Here is a 22745-nt window from a genome sequence, read left to right on the forward strand (position 1 = left end):
ATAGGGAGGTGCATTGTCATTATTAGTTTGATTATCTTAATCAGACTTACAAGATTGAAACAATTGAACCCATGGAATAGAATGCTGGGGTAACAGACATTTATAAGGAAACCCTCTGAAAATATGTGCAGAGTTCTATTTTAGAGAATCCCAAGGATGCATTCTTGAGCATTCTGGAGGATGGGTTCTACAAGCTTCTCACACATTGCTAAATTCAAAATCAGAGAATGATGAGTTGGGACCTTTGAAGGGAAGGAGACCTGTGAGCAATGGAACCCTCTACTTTTTTTTATCATTGTGCTCTTGCTTCTAATTTGGGAATGCCAATCTCCTCCTTAGGAACCTGACTAGCTTCTCCCCTAAGGGGAGTCTGTTCTGTAAGCTCCTCATCCTTAGAACCTGTCCCTTTCTCCCTCTGCACCCTTTGTTTTTCAAAGCTTGAGGCAATGACAAGGTGCAACCCTAATTAGAACAATTGGTGGAGCTGTGAATGACTCACAGATCTACCCTTCCCAGTAGGAGTTCGCATTCCTAAAATGTTTATTAGAAAAAAGGCAACTCCCTATTTCAGATCTGCATCTGAAATACTTTTTATGCTCCTCTGCTTTCTCTGCCTACCCTGGAAAACCAAATGAGCAAGAAAACATACCAATATTCTTCATCATTAGTACTAAACACCAATGAGCAAAATTCTTGGAACCTTTACCTCCTCTCTCTCCAGTTAGGTGCCTCTTCAGTCCCTAGCACAAGGTGAGTCACCCTTCAGGAAGGACAAGTCCCCCATCTCATCTTTCCTACTGCAGGGGAAGAGCTCTTGACTCTGAAGTAATGAGCATCACTTCTGACCTTCTGTGGCTAAACCGATTCTGTGTCATTGGGCGGGTCACACTGCAGTCTTTCCTCATCCACAAAAGGGCTCTAGTTCTAGAATTCTGTTATTCTGTGAGTTTCCTTCTTCTGTTCATTTGCTCTGAAGTCCTTCCAACTTGAATAATTTGTCCCGTAAGGCATAGGAAATGAGCACTTCACAAAATGCAAGACATTTACGGAAGCGACTTGTTCCAAAGCTCAATAGATTATTGTGCATTTGGGGAAAATATAATCAATGGAGTACTCCTTTAACAAGGATAATGAGAACACCAGAACACTGATTGACAATAATAGATAGAATGGGAAACATACTTTCATTTGTAGAAGTCTCAATTTATATAAGATTGTGATAAACATTACCTTGGTTGCTACATACACTACAGTAAAATTCTAGGTGAAGGGTTATGGAAAATAATATTCCTACAAGACAGCTCCCCAAGAAAATGGAGGGACAGTGCGGCTTGGAAGGAAGGAGGAAAAATTGACCAAACATTAAATCTCTCTCTGATAACAATGGGCCCTGGGGGAAAGGTGTGGATACTGAGTGCTGGGTCCTAAACCTTGACCTTCCTCCATGGCAAATTAGTCCTAAGTGACATTGGGCAAGATTTGAATACTCATCCCATGGGATCCTGACTCTTATCTCCCAAGACAAGAATGAATTTCGACCTTTTTGCAAGACCCTCCTATATTAAAATTTTAACCTGGACAACTAGTCAAAACTGCATATACGTAGCTTCCAATGTTACATCGTTGTACCCTATAAAACCAAACTCCCCTCTGTAACCAAGGGCCATTTTCCCATTGGGAAGGTGGACCCCTACTGTGCCAAGGAATAAAGGCTTCTCTGGATCCCTTGAGATCTGCCTCCTGTCCTTTCGTGCTTACTCTAGGTATTATGTAATGACAATAGAAATATCACCAGACACCTTCAGGAGTGTCATTATGTAGAAATGTAGGCATTTTACAAAAATATATTGACTTCTGCTCATCTTCTACTCATCTTAAGGCAAAAGGCAGTTTAGCACTGGGCTTAATAAACTCAGAGTTCACCGTCCTTCCTCAATTTAGGAAGCAACTAGAAAGACCTTGTCACTTTTCCTACCAATATGATCATCTTCTGGCAAGGACATTTAGAAACTTTGTGATCATGCATAAACCAGCATTAAAATTTTTTGAAAAGCTGTTAAAAATAAGAAATCAGTTACACAGAGCAAATAAGCATGCAACAAGAACTAAGTTTAACTCATGTTACTTTTTTCTTATTAAATTATTTAAGAAAATAAAATATTAATATTTTTCTGCTAGGAAAAAATGCCACCTCTGTTATAGTAATTAATTCAAGACAAATACAGCCATGATAAGATAATTTTGCTGCTGAGACCCATTCCCCCTCTCTCTGTGGGTACTTTACAGTATTGTAAAGTGACTTCACCAACAAGTTAAATTGTCCTACGTTTCATAATGAGACATGAAGAAAAATGCATTCTTTCTGTTATGGGTAGAAGTATATTTATATATATTCTACCCTTCCTCCTGATATGCCTCTAAACTATTGATAGGTGGCACCAAATTTGTGGTGACTGGTGACACAGGATTCATAAGCAGATGTACATTCTCATTTTTAAAGGAATCCCATAGATCTTTTTGGTTTCTGCCCATTGTATTTTCTTTCCTCCCTAGATTTTCTTTTCACGAACACCCAAATACAACAGCAGTGCCAGTTCTCAGCTAGAGGTCCTCACCAAGGCTGTGTTTGAAAAGTAAGATTAGTAATGTGTACTTTCTTTTCTGGTCTTAAGCAACCTCAGAAGAAAAAAAAAAAAAAAAAAAAAAAATGAAAACAAAACAGAAACAACAAAAACTCCAGCAGGGAGCATTTCCATTCTGTGGGGTTCAAAGGAACCTCAGAACTGAACACGTTGTTGTGTTCCCTGATGACGCTGACTTGAACTAGGTCACCAAGATAGAAAGTTGTCAACTGAAAAGTGTTTCTGCTCTCCTGTGCAGGTCAAGAAAAGACCACCAGATTAAAGAAGCAACTTGATTTTCAGAGCAGAGTTCCTGCCCTTTCTGCGTTACGACTAGAGGGACAACCTCCCTCTGTTTGTTCCTCGCTAACCCTGGGAGAGTGGCCTCCTGTGAATCCTTTCACACCTGGGCCCCTTTAGGAGAGAGCCAGCAGGGCGAGGCACCCCTCGCTGGTAGTTTCCATATTGCTGTGGGTAGGACCTTGAGCATTTTCTCTGCAGAGAAGTAAATGATTGAAGAAGGATTACTTGCCATTGATATTGGGCACTGAACCTTCCCAGATAGTTCCCTGCATAAATTTGTAAAAAGAAAAAATATATAAGCCACTGTTTCATGGCCCCAGTTATTAGAGGTAATCTGGTTTCCTGGTGGGAGCAAGTGGAACGCACAACCCATCCCAAACTTGTTTGGGGTAAGGGACCAAAATGACCCAGCACTTCAAGGTTGAAGATCTGAGCTGGCCTCAGTGGATCCTGTTCCTCGCCAGATGAGTCTGGGCCTCCCCAGAAGAAGTTGACCACTTTAGACTTCAGCAACCTCTTTTGGTTTCATTGTGTTCCAGTGACTTTCCCTCTACCTGACCCCAATAGGGAAATATTAGTACTTTAACCTTCAAATTACGTTGCTTACTGTTGCATAAGAGGCGTCAAAAGAGAAAATGTGATTGCTTTCAGTTATTTTGCTGTGACTTTTGCTGTTATTTAGCTGTTATTAACAACTAGATAATTGAAAAATTCAGTGGAGTTGTCAGATAGGGTCTAGATACCATCGAAATAATAGCTATCCTTGTACATTTAGTTTTTAAATTATTTTGACAACTAAATTGCAAATCAAGGGAGTGATTACTAAGTAGAATGAAATCATTAAGAACACATCTCAATGATAGCTTAAGATGACATTTGGATCAACTTAATGAAGGAGTATGTATTTCATCAAGGTTTGGCCTCAAGCCATGTAGCTACTATTTCTGGCAATTTATTAGCATATAAAATCAAAAAGGCACATCTTTGCCACCAAAGAGGGATGGTTTATATTCCTAAATCATATTGACTTTGAGCACAATGATTCACACTTCTAGGGTTACCTCCAAGAAGATCCCTGAATTAATGATGTGCCTTGTTTTCAGTTGTCAGAATACGTGAGAATTTGGATACAGCTGGTGTATATTCTTTTTTCTTTTTTTCTTTTGTACTTTTTCATCATTCCAACATAATGATGATTCTCAGTATTAACGATTTTTCTGTTTCTGCTCCAGATGTGCAAATATTTCATCATTTTCAATAGTGTAAAAAAAAACTTTTCATGTGGCCTTTGGCCTTTTTGATTAAAAAGTACTTTTTAAATTTTTATATAACAATGATCTAAACTAGACACTAAGCACTGTATCATGCACATTCCAAATATTAACACGTTATCCTACCAGCAAACTTATGCGGCAGTGCCAATATTATCCCCCTTTTCTATTATGCTTTCATTAGAGAGTTATAATTATGCAGAATAATGGGGTCCACTGTGACATAGGTATATGTACGTAACACAATCTGTTGCATTTCATTCTCCATGATTTTCTTTTCCTTTCCCTCTTTCCTCCCTGATTCCCTTCCTGTATTCTATTGATCTCCCTTATACTCATCTTTTTTATTTAGTACATTGTAATTGTACATAAAGTGGGATTTGGTGTGATCTATTTACACATGCACGTGGCATAACTTTGTCAATTTTATTTCCCAGTTTCTCCATTTTCCCTTTCCCGCTCTACCTGCTTCGTCCCTGTCCTCTGCTCCACTGATCTCCCTTCTATTTTCATGAGCTCCTCCTCTTTTTTAAATTCCATTTTTATCTCTAGCTTCTGCATATAAGAAAACATTCGACCTCTGACTTTCTGAGTCTGCCTCATTTCACCTAGCATGCTGTTCTCCAGTCATGTCCATTTACCGGTAAATGCCATATTTTCTTCTTTATGACTGAGGAAAACTCCATTGTGTATATACCACATTTCCTTCACCCAGTTGTCTATTGAGGGGCACCTAGCCTGGTTCCATAACTTGGCTCTTTTGAACTGGGCTGCTAGAAACATGCATGTGTCACTGTAGTATGCTGATGTCAGTTCTTTTGGATAAATACCAACGAGTAAGATATCTGGGTCTTGTGATGCTTCTATTCCTAGTCTTTTAAGGAATCTCTAATACTATCTTCAAAGTGGTTTTCCTAATCCGTAGTCCTGTGGTGGGAAAATCGGACCTGGTTGTGAAATGAAATTACAAAACATTATGGTAATTGTTCAATGCCTGGGGAAGGGGTCAGTTCCCCTCCCCTCTCTTAGGCTTTCCCCGGGAGGGTTCCTACCTTTTGCATAGTCAATAACTGCATTAAGAATCTAAGTACTCCCTCCTGAAATGTAATATATGTCTGTGAAAAGACCTGTTTCTTATCTGCTCTGTCTGTGAGCATGCTTTATGTTAGAGACCCAGCACAAAGTCTTCAGCCACATAGATTGGTAATTTTTTTAAAAGAAGAAAAAGCCCAATGATAGGATGAGTCTAAGATGAAGTCAAATAACCTATAAATATTGTAAGAAACTGTGGATCAGGGCTCAGAATTTTGGAGTGACGATCTCCTCTGGGCCCACCGGTGTTAAATAAAATTTGGTTTCTCCTACTTTCCGAGTGCCATCTTGTCATTTCCACAATAGTCCTACCAACAATGCATGAGTGTTACTTTCTTCCCACACCCTTATCAGTATTTCTTATTTATATTTTTAATACTTAAAAGTGAAGTGAAGTGAAACTCCAGTAGTTTTGGTTTGCATTTCCCTGACTGCTAAGGATGTGAAACTTTTTTTTTTTCATTTATTTGTAGGCCATTTGTATTTTCTTCTTTGAGAAATGTCTGTTTAGTTCATTTAACTCTTTACTGATTAGGTTGTTTGTTTTGAGGCTGTTTTTGGAGTTTTTTACATATTATGATATTAATCCTCTCTTAGAAGAGCAGCTGGCAAAGTTTCTCTCCCATTCTGTAGACTCTCTTTCATGCTATTTACTGTTTACTTTGCTGTACAGAAGCTTCTTGATTGGTTGCCATCTCACTTACTGACTTTTGGTTTCATGTCTTAAGCTTTAGAGGTCTTCTTAAGAAAGTCAGTGCCTGAGCCTGTATGTTGGAGAGTTAACCCTGTGCTTTCTTCTACCATTTGCGAAGTTTCTGGTCTTTGATCCACTTAGAGTTGGCTTTTTGCAGGGTGATGGATCAGGATCTTGCTTCATTCCACTACATGTGAATATCCATTTTTCCCAGCAAAATTTGTTAAAATAACAGTCTCCTTCCATGTTTGGTTTTGGTGCCTTTGTCAAGGATCAGATGACTGGATCTGGTCATTTTTCCATGTCTTCTATTTTATCCCATTGGTTTTCATGTTTGTTTTGATGACAATACTGTACTGATTTTGTCACTGTGTCTCTCTAGTATAATTTGAAGTTGAGTACTTTAATGCCTCCAGTCTTCTTTTTTTTTGTTCAGAATTAATTTGAATATTCTGGGTCTTTTATTCTTCCATGTGAACTTTAGGGTTTTTTCCTGGTTCAGTGAAGAATGTTATTGGTGTTTCAATGGAGAATACATTATACCCCTTTTACAGATAAGGAAACTAAAAGACTGACAATCGAGTAACTGCCTAAGAAGTGGAGGCAGAACGAAACCCAGGCATCTCGGGTGCATGCCTTCAACCACTATGCTGTAGTCCTTTCAACCACTGTGACACATACAGCGACTCCCAAGCTTGACTGTGCATCACCTGGGAGTTTGTTAAAACAGATGGCTGATCTGATGCTTTTGGTCTGGATAAGGGCTGAGAATTTATCCCTCTGAGAAGCTCCTAAGTGATGCTGATGCTGCTAGAGCAGATATTTTTAGAACCACTGGTGTACGGGAACATGGAGACCATGAAGAATCAGTAGCAGACTTATTAATGTTGCTTAATCTTCATTATAATAATTGAAAATGTTGGCTTTCAAAAATAGAAACTTTTGGGCAGGGGCTGTAACTCAGAGGGCTTGCCTCACACATGTGAGGCACTGGGTTCCATCCTCAGCACCACATAAAATAATAAATAAAGATATTGTGTCCATCTACAACTTAAAAAAGTATTTAAAAAAATAGAAACATTTTGCAGTTCAATCTCTTTTTGTTTAAATTTTTTTTGGGGGGGATGGGTACCAGGCATTGAACTCAGGGGCACTCAACACTGAGCCACATCCCCAGCCCTATTTTATTTAGAGACAGGGTCTTACTGAGTTGCTTGGTGCCTTGCCATTGCTGAGGCTGGTTTTGAACTTGTGATCCTCCTGCCTCAGCCTCCCGAGCTGCTGAGATAACCAGCATGTACCACTGTGTCTGGATGTTTAAGTACTCTTGATATGATGTTTATCTCATCTTAATCTCCTTTTTAAAAATTTAAATATTTTCAAATTTTATTTCACATGTTTTTAAGACCTTTTTGAGAGTTGCTAGTTTATTCATATCTTTGCTTAACAATGTAGTAGGACATAGGGTTTATTTCATTGACTTTATTTAAAAATTCAACTAATGTTTTTGGCAAATATTTTCCCAAGATACGTTTTGCCTTTTTTATTTATAACATTTGGAATATGCGATCTTATTTGGAAGTTCAATGAAATCTGTCCCTATTCTGTCACTTGTAGGCCTGGTGTGTCTGTCTTCAGTAAACACAGAGGTCGTATTTACAGTTATTTCATTTACTTTAATTCCCTAAACTATTCGGAATTTACTTTGGTAAAAAGTGAGGTTCTAAATGGATTTTTCTACTATAATCTGCCTCCTAACCCTTTCATTAAATAACACTTTTCATTTTGTTGAGATAGATTAGAATCTCCTTCAGGATTGGGTATTCCATTCCATCCTATGCCATATTCCTTTCCTATCATCACATTGCTCTAAGTAATTTAGCTTTTTATTGTATTTTAATATCCGGCAGGACAAGCCCTGTGTTCCCCTCATCCATTGGTTTTCTTCTCTAAACTGAGATGATCTTCATAAAGGAGTCAGGCCTCCTTTATTCTCTTCAGAAAGCACCTAAGAAGCCTAAGAAGCTGTTTCTGACAACTTAAAAAAGATCACCATTTTCTTGGATTTTATACAAAAATCTTTAAACACAAAGTTAATGCTGTAGTAGCTAGTTGGCATTCAAATAGCAGGAGAGTTGCAGGCTAAAGGCAGTATGCCATTAGAAAACATTATTTCTTTTATTCTTCTCCATTGCCTTTGCCTTATCAGATGGTAAAAGAAATCTTTAAGCAAAAAGATTCAATAGAATCATCCAAGCCATCTACTATATATGCTATTCTTCATTGTAGGCTTGTGAACTATCCACTATTCAAACTTAAAAGAGCCAGGCATGGTGGCACATGCCTGTAATCCCAGAAACTTCTGGAGACCGAGACAAGAGAATCACAAGTTCGAGGCCAACCTCAGCAACTTGGCAAGGCCCTAAGCAACTTAGTCAGACACTGTCTCAAAATAAAAATAAATAAATTAAAAGAACTGGGGATACAGTCAGTGGTTAACCAAGCACCTCTGCATTCAGTCCCCAGTATAAAAAAACCAAAAGACTAAGAGGTGTGTTGGTTAGGAAAGCAAAATAATGTACAATGTACAATTTTATATTATTGTGAGAAAAGAAAATCAATTTGAGGAATTAGCTTGATTAAAAAGTTAATGTTTGACCACTTGTTAATATAGGGTGAATAGAAAAAGACATGTGGTGTATATATACATGTATAATAATATTATCCAGCTTTTAAGAAGAAGAAAGTTCTGCCATTTTTGGCAACATGAATTAAGCTGGAGATCTTTATGCTAGGTGAAATAACCATATAGAAGAAGAAAAATACTGCATAAATCTCACTCCTATGTGAACTTGTTCTTTAAAAAATTAAATACAGTGTAACGGAAAGCAGAATGTAGATACCAGGTGCAGAGGGAGGGGCAGGAGAGGGATATATAAGTCAGTGTACTAAGTTGTAATCTAAGGTCCAATATGATAACTATAGTTAATACTGTATTAGACTGGAAATTGGATGAGAGTTGATTTTAGGTTCTCTTACCCTACATGAAATGTAACTAATTGCTTAACTATTGTAATTATAGGTAGATAGATATAAATGTCGTACATCACAAATACATACACTAAAGAGTTAATGTTTAAAATTACATGTAGAAAAATAAGGGATACTATGCAGTGGCACAAAAACAAAGAGTCTGTGGATTATTTTTCTACCCCTGAGATTTTACCTTTAAAGAGGAAGAGTCACTCCTATGCCGCCATTGTTTGTGAAATGAATATTTGAGTCCGGCCAAGCTCTACTGGAGTAATCCTGCAAAGACACCTTGCTGAAAGGACATCTGTGGCTCCTCTTCCTGCCTGATGTCCATTTGGCAGCCACACTCTTGATAATTCCACTAATCCTTATCCTATAGCACCAGGAACCTGAGACTTAGTGCCAAAAATGCTACTTTAACCATGCTTTTAATTTAATTTGAAAGGTGGTCCTTTGGATCCAAATCGCCTCTGAATCTATATTCCTCTCTTTTCCTGTTGCCCCTGTTGCCCCTCCTTCCCAATCCACTCTGTTTCTACTGCTACTTTTTAAATGGTATTTTTTTTTCTCTTCAAGTCGGTATTGTTTCTTCCTGAAAAGAAAGAACATTGCCCTTGACAGTGAAAACCAAAAATAAAAGTGAAGGTCATGTGGTTGCTTATTCCAATTTGAGCTGAGACAACATGTTATTTTCAAGCCAGCAGTTTTCATTCCTGTCCGATGGTCTGAAATGCCAGGCTTGGTTCACACGTGTACCGCAGGCTCCATTAGGAGGCAATGTGATAATGAATCAGGGACCTCTACATTCCCTGATCCTTCTTCCCCTGGGGCACCCCCACACAGACACATGGATGCAGTGCTGTTTGAGGAAAAAGTACTTTTCAGGGATGTAAAGGAATTTGCCTATGAGCTCATTAGGTTTAGATTCTGCATCTTCCTTTTTCTCTGGCCCCTGTGCCCTCCCCACCAAGTCCCCAGTGTAACCAGCAAGTACCTTGCACATAGGTTGTGCCCAGTGAATGCTTCTTAAGGCATGAAGAAACCCAGTGACCCTCCTTTAGGATCTCAGATGCTTTTGAATGTAACTTTTTGTACTCACAGATGCTTGCCCTTAGTTTCTAGCGAAACAGAAACAAGGCTTAAGTGAGAAATTTGAAAGGATAAAAAATCCTACTTGTAATGTGATCATAAATCACCTCCCTGTCATGTGCTGAATTTCTTAGAAATAGGCCCTTCCTGAGAGTGGCTTTTCCCTCTCTGCAGGGCAGATGTTTGAAGCAGTGGAAATTTTAGCAGCCTTTAACACTTTTTGGAGTCTTGAGTACAAGTGAGAATATCAAGAATAATAGGGTTGAAGATTCAAAGTTGGAAATATTGGCTCTGGGTGAGGAGGTCCCTAGGGAGCATGGAGGGTGAAATAACCACACCAGGACACACCAGAGTGCTGATCACATGCTTTCCAAAAACCCACAATTGCTACACAAACCTCACTGGAGTGGCCCTGGCTGACCCTCAGGGGTGAACACTAGGTGCTTTACCTGTCTCTTAAGAGGCAAGAATTACTTTGTTTCTGATCATTAATTAAATTAATTGCCCTGAACATATTAAGAAAATTAAACCCAATGACTCAGATTTGCTCTGTAGATACATGCTAGAATGTCTAAACTTTGCATGAAGCCCAGATTCTTGGTGTTAGGAAGAAAAGGAATCATGCAAATAATCAGGTTTCTCCTCCTTGTAGGAACTGCTTGGCTCACCTGCCTTTGCTAAGTTCATTTCCCACTAACAAGGGAAAAGAAAGCACTCATCTTTCCTGCTTCTTTTTTTGTTGCAATCGTGTTTACATCGGTAAGAGTGAAAACAAGAACAGCAATAACTAACTTTGTGTGTGTGGTGTTGGGGATTGAACCCAGGGGCACTTAACTGCTTAGCCACATCCTCAGCTCTTTTGAGTTTTTATTTTGAGACAGGACCTTATTAACTTGCTGAAGCTGTCTTCAAAGGTGATCCTCCTGCTCCAATCTCCTGAACTGGGTTACAGGCATGCACCACCACACCCAGTTCAATAAATAAGTATTTATTGATGAATAAATACAATGTGATAAATTTTGGACCAAGTATTTCTCTAAAATATCTATTAAATTCTTACAGTGATCCCAGGAGTTGTGTGATATTGTTTGCCTCTATTTTTCAAATGGGTAAACTGAGACATACAATGACTAAGTCATCTTCATAAAATCTTACAGAAATAATGCTGGGATTCCAAGTCAGATCTTTTCTAATCCGGAGTCCAAGTTCTACTGAAGGATATTCTCTTTTTGTCTCTCCTCAAGGGTAGGGCATTTTTTCCCCCTAAAAATCATGAGAATATCTAACATTCTTTATGAAAAAATTTTGGGAGGTTAATAAATTTCAAGTGGCATAGAAAAATGAATTTAATTTATCTGATTTTGTTGCAGTTACAATTGATTTGTATTTTGCCTTGAAATTCCTGGGCAAGGGATTATTTTAATGAGGTCTGAAAAGACCCAAGGATCGGTAAATATTTCTTGTGTGGGGATATCATCATAAATTGTGTTAGGCAGCATGACATGGAACTTTTAGAATACTCTTTGTGCATTTGTACACCAAGTGTTTATTTGTCTTTTGTATGACTTTGTTTAACTGATATTGTACATACCAAATAAATGTGAAACCTCTTCACTAGTTTGCAGACTTAAAAAGACAGCATGATTCCCTTGGGACTTGCTACATTGTGCATTCCTAATATGGTAATGTGAATGCCATGATATAAGATATTTGGGAAAAAAATTTCAGAAAGTTCAAACAATAAATTAAAAATAAACAAGATTATATCTAGTATAAATATAAATGAATGCCATTTTAATGTTGGTCTATAAAAGGTCCATTTAGTTTCTTCCCCCATATTCTAAAATTAAAACTTTATGTAACAATTCTAAGAATTTTTATAAGTTGATGTTTTCCAATAAAATGCCCTTAAAAGTTTTTATTATTAGATATTTTAGCTCTATTAGAATATATTTGACAAAAATTTTGTACTTACATACAAATTGTGTATATATGTATATGTGTGTGCGAGTACATATGCGTGTCTATATCTAAGGTGGGTGAGCAAAGTAATGATTCGTTACATTGTATGTATTATAGTCAAATTAACATTAAGGTCTTAACATGATAAAGATGTCTGAACTTCTAAATGTCAAATGAAAAATGCCCCCAACTGAAAATGCATCTGAAGCACCTTTTGTAAGTAGATGTGAAGACTAGCTCCCTAGAGGGCTGATACTGGGAGCAGTCATCTGGTTGGTGTGCAGCGGGTAAGGCTGAAGAAGGAGAGAACAGGAGGCCTTTACTAAGGTGTTGCTATAGCGATAATTTAAGGAGATGGCTGCCAGCAGAGCTGGAAGTTTCCTTAGTGAAACTGTGTTTGGTTTAGATATTGACTGAATTAGGACAACTTCTCGAAGTCAGTAAACTAGTTTAAGACAGAATATGATAAAAACAAACTACAAGACTCCAGGAGCAATAAAAGGCATTTTTTTGTTGCTTTTATTATTGATGTGTGTGTGTGTGTGTGTGTGTGTGTGTGTGTGTGTGTGTACTTGTTTTCTTCTACTCTGACTTGAGCCAGAATCCCTGGTACAAACTTTAGAGCAATGCTGAAAGTTTACATTTTATTTCTTCCTATTATATTTTAAACCAAAATGAATGGAAGTGAATATCAGTTGATAGTCATGATTATCAGTAACTTAAAAGCAGTATTTGTAGTGAAAACTTGAATAGTGAACATTTAGATGATTCATTTTTAAATATTTTAAGAAATGGCATCTTAAATTTAAGACACCTACTTATTTGGGGTTCATGGTTTCAGAAGTCTCAGTTCATAGATGGCTGACTCCTATGCTTTGGGTCCGAGATGAAGCAGAACATCATGGTGGAAGAGTATGGAAGAGGAAAGCAGCTCAACATACGGCTATCAGGAAGCTGAGAGATAGCCTCACTCACCAGGGACAAAATATAAACCCCAAAGCCATGCCCTTAGTAAACTATTATCTTTTGTGTACACACTATGAATTATTTTCTTTGTGGTTACCCTGAGAGTTTCATGAAATACCTTATTATTATAATAGTATGTTTTAAGTTAATAGCAATTTAACTTTGCATACAAAAGTTCTCCATTTAATCTCTCCCCCCATATTTTGTAATTTATATCACAATTTACATTGTTTTATATCCACTATGAACGTATTATTATAACTACAGTTATTTTTAACATTTATTTTTTAACTTTTATATTTGATGTATAAGTGATTTGCACCACCATTGCAGTATTAGTGTTCTGAATTTGACTACATTGTTAACTTTGTAGTTTTTTTTTTACTTTCTTGTTTTCACATTGTCAATTAACATATTATTGTTTCAATTTGAATAACTCCCTTTAGCATTTCTTGTAAAGTAGGTCTAAAGAGGATAAATTTCCTCAGCTTTTGTTTATGTGAGAAAGTTTTTTTGTTTTTGTTTTTGTTGTTGTTAAATCTCTTCTTCATTTTTGAAAGATCATTTTGCCAAGTATTCTTGGTTGGTATTTTTGCTTTCTTTCAGTTTTTTCAATATATCTTTGCACTTTTTCCTAGTCCATAAGGTTTCTGCTGAGAAATCCACTCATAACCTTATACAGATTCCCTTAGATACAAGAAGTCACACTTTTTCTTGCTGTTTTTTAAATTCTCTTTCCTTTTGAACTTTTGAGAATTTGGATTATAATGTGTCTTGGTAAAAAACTCTTTATGTTGTTTCTTCCTTGGAATTCATGGATCTTAAAGTTTATTTCCCTGTTCCCATTTGGGAAATTTTCTGATATAATTTCTTTGAATAAGCCTTCTTCTCCTTTCTCTGTCTTTGCTTACTGTAGAATTCCCATCATGTGTACATTGTCTGGAGGCTGGACAGAGGGAAGAACTGCTAGTAGTTGCCAGAGTGGTCTAGTTAGAGGAATAAAAAGGTACCTTATACAGGGAGGTCCAGAGGGTAGAAGGACACAACTTAATGTAGGGTGGTTGACCAAGGACACATATGACTTAGTAAGAAATCATTCAAACTGGTAAAAAAAATAAATAAAATAAATGAACTTGTCTGAGACAGTTTGGAGAACTGCATGTGACTGCCCCTTTTCCTTCCCTTGCAGCAGTATAGTCACACATTCAATACAGAAAAGTACAAAAATGAGCCTTGGACACATTGTTCATTTTTAAATAAATAGAGGAGACAGGACCTCATGGTGGTAAAGGGTTCAGCTTTGGCGTCAAGCATAATTGGGAGCAAGTCTTGACGCCCTCAAAATGCAGCATCTCTAAAGTAACAAGCAACAAAAGGAGCTGCTATTCTCATTGTTATTTGGACAGAGCCAATTTTCAGGACTTAGTAGCTAATGCTGTAGCTGACACAGCAGATACTCTAGGACACAGCCTAGATCCTGCCCTTCAGTTTTGAGTTCCTCATTCCCATCTCTCCAGGGTGTTGACTGTTGAAGGTTCATAGGTGTCCTTGGCCAGCATGCAGGAGATCTGCCTCTTCCAAATTATGTCTCTTTCCAGGGCCAACCCACATCTAACAACTGATGAATACCAGGATGCGAAATCTCAGCTCCTTGCCTCCATTTAGAACATCTCTGAAAGACTATTGCAGCCTCAGAGATCTTGGTTCAACATCTTCCTCTGCCCAATCTTGCTTCCCTCACGTGTCCTCACAGTTGTTGTTCCTGAGAGCGCATCCCCAAATCCTCCTGCTGACAAATTCCTTCCAGAATCTGTTTCCTTGTTAACCTAACCTATGACACATGATAATGCCAGATTCAAATATAGACATGTGGAAGGGAAAGTATTCTGTGGATTCATATGTGAGCCAACTTCCATGAACATCTTGTTCAATTCTGTTTCCTGTTGAAGAAGCTGAAGCAGGGATGGGAATTTGGGTGGAAAAAGCTGGAGAACTGATGATAGGAAATCAAGGCGTCACTGGAGGGTGGGGAGAACGCTTTAGTTTGTGGCTTAGAAAGCATAACTTCGTATTGTTCTGTAAGTCCACTAGATTCCAGCCAAATCATTTCTAACATGGTGCAGAGGGACAATGGGTCAGAAGAAATTCATTAGACTTTGGCACTTACTTGCTGAGACACTATTTCTAAAATGGGGTTACCTTATCTGTGAGTTGGGAATAATACCTGCATTGTTTAAAATCTCCAGGATCAGATAATATATGTGGATTTATTCTGGAAATCTTCATGGGCAATTTGGACATGAGAGTGGAATGAAATGATTGAAGACACAGACTTAGATTCGAATGTCTATGCCCAGTCACTTGATGTCCGTGACACCTCAGGCAAGTTGGCTATCCTTGCAGGTGCCCATCTCCTTAAGTATAAAATAGGAGGGGATGGGGGGATATTTCCTCACAGGTTTGTTGAAATTTTGGATAATGTGAGTAGTGACCATATGCAGCAATAGGCCTGCCATATACATTCCAAATAAGTGATAGACTCTTATAAAAAAATAAACTTTAAGATATTGAATTACTGTATAAATGAGCTTGCTTGAGCACAAGAATTGGGCTGACAACCAGTAGAACTGTCAGGGACCACTCACTTAGCTGCTGTTCCATGTGGATACTCCCCCAACAGGTTTTGTGATCCAGTGATCTTCTTTATTCCAAGGGGCACTGATATCACTCCAGTCCTAAAACAACAGAAAGCTGCAGCACCCTCTGGTGCTCTGTGCACAAGGGGCCACAGAATGCAGGTCTTCCAACTGGTCAATGGAGCTTTAGATGCTTGAGTGTCGCTGGCTCTTTGCAGTTCCAAAATCCGTGGATATTTGTCACCGCCTGCAGCAACAACTTGCACGGGTCTTATGGGTGGTGGAGTGGAAACTGAGGCACTTCTATCTTTCTCTTTAGTGCACTGCTTTCTTGCTTGTTTACTTATAGAGGATAGAGGAAATGAGATTTACTTGCTTTGAGAGGAGAGAAAGAGAGAGACTTTGCTTATCAGAGAGAGAGACTTTGCTTAAGAGAGACGTTGAGAGAAGGACAGGCTTTGCTTAGAGCTTAGAGGAAGAGAGACTTGCTACGCCTGGCCTGCTAGCTGCCGCCGCTTTTCCCTACTAGCTGCTGCGTTTTTCCTTCTAGCTGCCACGCGTGTTTTTCCTTTCTCCTGGCTGCTGTTAGGTGTCTGTTGCTTCTGCGCGTGAGTCTTCTTCTACTGCTTTTCTGCTAATGGCTGCTGTCTCTGTCTCGCTCCGCCTACGCATCGCCTCCAGGAGGCGGAGAGCAGGGCCACGCCTCTTCCGCAAAGATTAGGCCAGACGCTCCGAGCAGGCAATTAGTGCTCGAGAACACATGCGCATACATTGTGTGCCTGGACGAGAAAATCACCTGAGTGTGCTTATGTCAATTAACCTCCTCGCTGCCGATGTGATCAGGTGCCATCCCGGCGCCGCCAACATGGCACAGCCCCCAACACTTGAGGCTGAATTTGAGATTGGAATTTCCAACACCTGCTTTTTAAATTGCACTTTGACCATGTTCTTTAGTTTCACTCTTTTAGCTTCTTGTCTATATATTTTTTCATCTCCATCTCCAGTTTATTAAGTTTGATGGTGAAATTGTAGCTCTTTTGCTGTCTTGTAAGTAAAATTGTGCGAAATTGTTGCATTTGTGCTTTGATAGTGATAAAATAACATATGTGGAGAGAAGAAAATATTAAGATCACCAGATGAAAATAAGAATATCAGCAGGCATGCGAAATATGAAATTCCAAAATGTGAAAATGTGGGATTATATCAGGAATGTGCTTAAGAAAAAGGGTAATAATTCAATGAAAAATGACAACCACCAAACTTAGAAAGCATGAACTGGGGAAAAGTCACTTTTATTTGGTAGAGTAATTGTTTTTTTAAACCTAAATAGTAGATTTCAAGTATATGAACAATGTAATCAAATACTTTCCACATTCTCCTGCTATGCAAAATAACTCTGTATTTTCATTCTTAAAATTCTAAAATTGAAGTGGTTTAATGTTGAAAGCAACTGTTAGTATGAAGGTAGCTTTGCAGGAAATTGTCCAATTCCCCCTTTCCTTCTGCTGCTCTGAATTACTCACAATTCACGACAGGAAAAGGTTTCAGACTCAAGGTGTCTTCCTTGCAAAATCAGGTGGCCTCCTTTTTTTCACAAGACAGCTTTATGCATGTGGCAAGTTCATGCATGCCCAACTATAGCCTCTGTGCTCTCTAATTGGAAATAATGCTCTATCAAGATCACCTGTCCTTAACATAGGTCTTTATGTGGGATTTATTAGGAAAAACCTTAGATGTAGGAGCAGCATTTTCCCTTAGCGTCTATCCTCAGAAATGGTAGGGGTTGGTTTTCACATTTTCCACATTCATTTTATCTTTAATCCAATAATGGTAGTCTTTTTCTTTTAAATCTGGTAATATATTTCATGTCATTATTTGTTTTTAATTTTTCTTTGTATCTACAACACATGGAATGAGATGTGGTTCTTCCTGGTTTTGTTTTCCTTGCTGGACCTCGAGGACCCAAACTATCCTCTCAGTTTACACCCACAACTGGTCAGAGCAGAGTGACTGGCACACGGAGGGGAAGCAATGAACTCAATTAAACAAGCAAATCAAATAATCGGTTTATGGATCCAGTTGAAATTGCAATAGAGTAGGAGTTTGATGACCTAAATTCTGGTCATGATTGTATAATTCTCCAGACTTCATTATATAACATAAATTCCAGGCATTTCTCTCTTTCTTAAAACTAATTTTATATTTTCATTAGGATATAATATTCTTACATATTTTTGAAGTATGATGTGATGTTTTAATTCATACAATCATTGGGTAATGATTAATTTGGGGGTAATTAGCTTATCCATCACCTTAAACTTTTATTATTTCCTTATGGAGAGTGCATTCAAAATCCTCTCTTCCAGTTATTTTGAGATATTCAGAGCATTATCCTTAACTGTAGGTACCCTACTGTGCTACAGAACACCAGAACTCATTCTTCCTGTGTAGCTGAGCTTAGCACTCTTCCCAGCCTCTGATAACCTCCCTTCTACCCTCAACTTCTACGAGATGGAGATTTTTGGATTTCATGTGTGAGAGGGATCATGCAGTGTTTGTCTTTCTGTGCATGACTTGCTTCATTCACATAACGTCCTTCAGGTCATTGGCACATTTCTTAACCTGACCTCTTCCTTTGGACTTGATAGGTTGCTGGTGAAAATCAAATGAAAGATATATGTGGAAGTATGTCAATTCAAATGCCATGCAGATATAAATCATTTTTATTACTTCATAATGTGATCAATTTATTCTGTAATATTTACATCCACAAATAGAAAAAGAAAAGGGTATAAAAAATTTTTGCCAAAAGTATTTAAATTATCACCTTAAGGTATTGGAAATTGCCACAATAAGCTCTTCACTCTTCACTTAACTTGAATAAGTTTTCGCTCTTGTTATATTTATTCTTACTCTTGATTGTAATGATTTTCTTATGAGGGCACCTCTCTATCACTATCGCTGTATTTCCATATTATACATACAGTCCTTTATGCAGACACTTAAAGGGACCAGGTTTAATTCGAATTCAGGATCTTTAGGACTTTAAAAATATAATATGGCACACAAACCAGGTATTGCACATCACTTCTAATATATCTGTCCCAATAATCACAGACATTCATATTTCTGCAAACTATCAATTTTTATATTAAAGGGAATAATAGAAGATTATAAATAGCCTCTTCTCAGTTCAGATCACATTTTTGCTGCTAAATGATTTACTAAAAAATCATGAAATTCCACCCCAAGTCTTGAAAGCTAATGCACCTGTTACCTCCACTCTCCCGTATCCTCCAGAGAGTACAGGACACCCATAAGAGCGAAGTGTTTCCCATCATTGACCCCTAGAGACTAACGCAGGACATGGCATATTGTCTGATGTATGTCCTTATAAAACAGTATGTACTTAACTGCTCCGCCCCAACAAATACATTATAATAATATATTATAATTCAGAATACTTTCTTACACTTAGCTGATTGACATGCCATACAATTTTCCTGATCTGACAAGAACAAATTGAATGTGTTAACAATAAATTGTTCAGGCTCTATTTTTAACCCACCATAACCACTTGAGACTATAAACTGCAATTTTTATTCATTTTCTTTATTGTTTACATTTCTGAAGAAAAGTTCAAGTTTAGAATAGTAAAATAAACACAACAAAATACCAGGATTGATGTATCCTCTTCCCAACCACTGCTTCTCCATCACATAAGACCAGCTGTGAATGACAGAGTGTCTGTCATATGAAATATCATATGATAATTCATTCATATTGGAAAAATCGTGTCACTTTTACACAGCCTTTCATCAGAGTTCTTAGACCATCTGCATTTTGGCACTTTTCAAATAGGTATATCTCAGATTGAAGGATTTATGCCTAAATAAACATGTCAATTATGGGAACAAGCTGATACGATATTAACTGTTGGAGTAACTAATTGGACAATAACAATTTAATTGAAATATTGACAGTAACAGTAAATGTTTAGGAGCTGGGGGTGTAGTTTGGTGGCAAAGTGCTTGCCTTGCACGCATGAGGCGCTGGGTTCAATCCTCAGCACCACATAAAAGATAAATTAAAAAAAAAGTGTCCAAAAAAAAAAAAAAAGAAGAAAAAAAACCAGTAAATGTTCACATTGATTTGTGTCCATCATCATGCATATATTCAAAGGGCTGGGTTTAGGTGACCATCGTCAATGGGATGGTTCTCCGCTCCACAGTAGAAATATGGCAATGCCTGGAGACATCTTGATCATGAGACTGCAGTAAAGGTGCTGCTGGAGTCTAGTGGGTAGTGGCCAAAGATGCTACTAATACCCTCCCACGCAGAAGATGCCCTTTTACACCAGTTATCTTGTCCAAAACGTCAGTAGTGCTGAGGGTAAGAAATTCCAACTTAGAAACTGAAATAATTATATTCTTTTCTACCTTTGTGCCATAGATTTAAAGTGAAATGATGCTATCTTTTGCAAATATAAATTTAATGAAACTGGACTCTCGATCTAGTCACTGGTCTTATATATAAAGGAAGTATAACTCCAGTTCCAAAAGGTATAAGAACAATAAATCTTTACTTATATTCTCTTAAAAAAATCAATGAAAACCACAGAACACCAAAAAAAAAAAAAAAAAAAAAAAAAGAAATTGAGGAAGAGCTTAGAAGATGGAAAACCTCCTGTACTCCTCCATAGGTAGAATTAATATTGTCAAAATGGTCATACTACCAAAAGCATTATACAGATTGAAAGCAGTTCCTATTAAAATCCCAATGACATTCTTCATAGAACTAGAAAAAGCAATCATGAAATTCATTGGAAAAATAAGAGATTCAGAATAGCCAAAACAATTTTTAGCAAGAAGAGTGAAGCAGGAGGAATCACAATACCAGACCTTAACTATACTACAGAGCCACAGTAACAACAATGGCATGGTATTGGCACCAAAACAGATATATAAAACAATGGTACAGAATAGAAGAAACAGAGACAAACCCACATAAATACATTTATCACACTAGACAAAGGTGCCAAAAACATGCACTGGAAAAAAGATAGCCTATTCAACAAATAGCTCTGGGGAAATTGGAAATCCATATGTAACAATATGAAATTAAACCTCTTTCTCTCACCATGTATGAAATTCAACTCAAAACTGATCAAGGACTTAGGCACCAGAACAGAGATCCTGCACCTAGTAAAAGAGAAAGTAGGCCCAAATCTTCACCATGTCGGTTTAGGATCTGACTTCCTTAACAAGACTCCTAATAAAATCAAGAATCACAAATGGGATGGATTCAAATTAAAAACTTCTTCACAGCAGAGGAAACAATCAATAATGTGAAGAGAGAGCCTACAGAATGGGAGAAAATCTTTACCATCTGTACCTCAGATAGAGTATTAATCTCCAGGATATGTAAATAACTCAAAAAACTTAACACCAGAAAAACCAAAGAACCCAATCAATAAATGGGCAAAGAATCTGAACCATTACTTCACAGAAGAAATATGAATGGTCACAAATATATGAAAAAATGTTCAACATTTCTAAAAATTAGAGATATGTAAATTAAAACTACACTGAGATTCCATCTCACTCCAGTCAAATGGGAATTATCAAGAATACAAGTAACAATAATTGTTGGTGAGGATATGGGGGAAAAGACACACTCATACATTGCTGGTGGGACTGCAGATTGGTGCAGTCACTCTGGAAAGCAGTAAGGAGATTCCTTAGAAAACTAGGAATGGAACCATCATTTGACCCAGCTACCCCTCTCCTCGGTTTATACCCAAAGGACTTAAAATCAGCATCTTACAATGACACAACCACATCAATGTTTATAGCAGGTCAACTCACAATAGTTAAACTATTGTGAAACCAACCTAGGTGCCTTTCAACAGATGAATGGATAAAGAAAAAGAAAATGTGGTGTGTGTGTGTGTGTGTGTGTGTGTGTATAAATCAGTCTTACAGAGGAATAAAATGATGGCATTTGCAGGTAAATGGATGGAGCAGGAGAATATCATGCTAAGGGAAATAAGCCAGTCCCCCAAAACCAAAAGCCAAGTGTTTTCTCTGATATGTAGATGCTAATTCACACTAAGGGGCAGGGCTAGGGAAGAATAGTTACTTTGGATTAGGCAGAGGGGACTGAAGGGAGGGGAGGGGGTATGGGAAAGGGAGGGAGAGTAGATTGAATCAGACATTATTACCCTATGTGCATATATGACTACACAACAGATGTGACTCTACATCAGGTACAATCAGAAGAATGAGACGTTATACTCCATTTATGTATGATTTGTCAAAGTGCATTCTACTCTCTTGTATAACTAATTAGAACACATTTAAAAAGGTCCTTGAAGTAGTGATGAGAGCAAGGCTCCAAAAATTTATTCTGCTCATTTTTTCACTCAATTCTAATACTCCTGAAAGCTATTGATCTCTTTCTGTTCCCTAACTTGTCCTCTCCCACCAATTCATGCTGGATCTAATGCAGAATAATTTGGATACCCTGTTCCTTACTGTGTGAAACTTTGTGGTTTAAGACAATCACAGTTTATTATTTCTCACAATCTCTGCCTCAGTGAATTGGCTGGTTAATAGTTAATAGCAATGGTTTTATAAAGAACACAAATATAAGACAATGTGCCAGGCAATGAGTTAGGCTTTAGGGATACAACATGGGGGAAAAGCTTTTTTTCCTTAAGGGTTTTGTGATGAGGTATGGATGGTGTGGGAGAGAGGAAGCATCAGATGCCTTGAAGTCTTCGGTCTCAATTTGCTGATTTTGCTTCAGCTCCTCTGTGACTGATTTCTTTTGCTGAGTTAGGAAATCCAACAGGACCTCACTCACTTGTCTGGCTGTTGGTTCTGGCTATCAGATAGTTAGATTTCAGTTCTTCTCAACATGGATTCTCACACTTAAAACTAGACTGCTTTTCTTGCTCGATAATTTTAAGTAATTCAGGACAGCTAAAACAGAAGCTGCCAGATCTCTTAACTCTAAAAATCAAATGACAAAGTCATTTCTGCTGCATTATTAATCAAAGCAAGTACAATATGGG

The 22745-nt window shown here is 37.7% G+C and overlaps 1 protein-coding gene across 2 annotated transcripts in view; it reads left to right on the forward strand.

The window, feature by feature from the left end:
• Nucleotides 1-22745, forward strand: part of SYNE1 (spectrin repeat containing nuclear envelope protein 1) — a gene marked incomplete at its 5' end in the record, with an annotated part of 439816 nt that overhangs the window by 46303 nt on the left and 370768 nt on the right. The gene's annotated exons all lie outside the window — the stretch shown is intronic.

The sequence above is a fragment of the Sciurus vulgaris genome, assembly GCF_902686455.1.
Source record: "Sciurus vulgaris genome assembly, chromosome: 7".
Classification (NCBI taxonomy): domain Eukaryota; kingdom Metazoa; phylum Chordata; class Mammalia; order Rodentia; family Sciuridae; genus Sciurus; species Sciurus vulgaris.